Here is a 1,259-nt window from a genome sequence, read left to right on the forward strand (position 1 = left end):
AAAAAAAAGATTTGCTACTAGAGTCCCAGGTTCACACACACATGATTTATGCCAAACACATCTCTATCAGTGGATGGTGATAGACAAGTTTTCTCGAGGAATATACCTGTCTTGGTCTCATCAGGGTGTCTTTTATAAAAAAAGATACTTTTTGAGCTTTAGGAAAAAAATGACTTTGAGTCAGGGCTAACGTAAAATTTTAACTCAAAATGCACATCTTTCCAAATTACTGAAGCTTTGCCCCAAGTGTATAGGGATGCTGCCCCACATAAAACAAGTGTGTTTGGATGGATCAAGCGTCTTAAGGTTAAATGAATTCAAGCAGACCGGTCAGCTGATGTGGCTGGGGTGACTGCCTCGGGGGAGGAAGTGGAGAGGTGGATTCCAAAAGGTCATCTTGCTAGATTTCCTCAAAGGAAACAGGACAGCCCTAGGAGGCTTATTATGAAGTTTTGAGAAAATTGAAAACTGCACTGGTTGGAAAATGATCAGGTAAAGTTGCAGCAGAGTTTTTTTTTTCTATCAGGACGATGCCCTTGCTCCTTCTTACAGGTGGTAAGGGCTGTCCTAGAATTTTGTTGGACAGCCTTACCCCACCCAGCCTACAGCCCTGATCTTATCACTTCAGACTCGTTCCCCAAACTCAAAAGAACATTTCAAAGGGACATGATTTGTGTCTCTGGATGATGCCAATATTGCTCTGATGTGACCTAAATCCAATTTTGGGAGAAGGGCTAGAACACTGCCTTTAGAAGTATGGGGGTGGGGGTGGGGGGAGTATATGGACCTACAGGCCCTGAATCAAGACCAATGGTTTGCAGTAGCTTTTGGTTTCAAACAGGAGCCAAGAGCCATGTCTTCCTTTGGTCTGTTCGCTATTCAGTACCCCAGAGGGGAGTGGCCAGTTCAGTTGGAAGAAGCAGTCTATAGAATTAATGCCCTTTTGTTTATTTTTTAAATCATTTTATTGAGAGCTCTTACAATGCTTATTACAATCCATAAAAAAAAGTATATGGACCTAGATAGAGGACATGTTGAGAAATAGCTTTGTTTTATTTTGCATAATAAAGTTTTCTATGATTCCGTAGCAATGTTTTTGACTTGCCCTTCTATTTCAATTCCGACCTGAGGATAGCTTCTCTCAGAGGACTGTTACTTTGTGTAGAATTTCATACTTTGTCCCCTTTGGCAATGAAATCAAATCAGTTGACTCATAATGACCCTAACTATAGAGAACCACAGTTTTCAAAGCTGTTAAT

General features: G+C 40.8%; 1 non-coding gene across 1 annotated transcript; it reads left to right on the plus strand.

Annotated features, from left to right (window-relative positions):
* Positions 1-790: 790 nt before the first annotated feature.
* LOC115868988 lies at positions 791-925 on the plus strand. Its single transcript, XR_004045918.1, has one exon. It is a non-coding gene; the product is annotated as a small nucleolar RNA SNORA2/SNORA34 family (small nucleolar RNA).
* Positions 926-1,259: the final 334 nt, after the last annotated feature.

This window comes from Echinops telfairi, unplaced genomic scaffold (genome assembly GCF_000313985.2).
Source record: "Echinops telfairi isolate 266 unplaced genomic scaffold, ASM31398v2 ScPeMD7_1;HRSCAF=3_0, whole genome shotgun sequence".
Classification (NCBI taxonomy): Eukaryota; Metazoa; Chordata; class Mammalia; order Afrosoricida; family Tenrecidae; genus Echinops; species Echinops telfairi.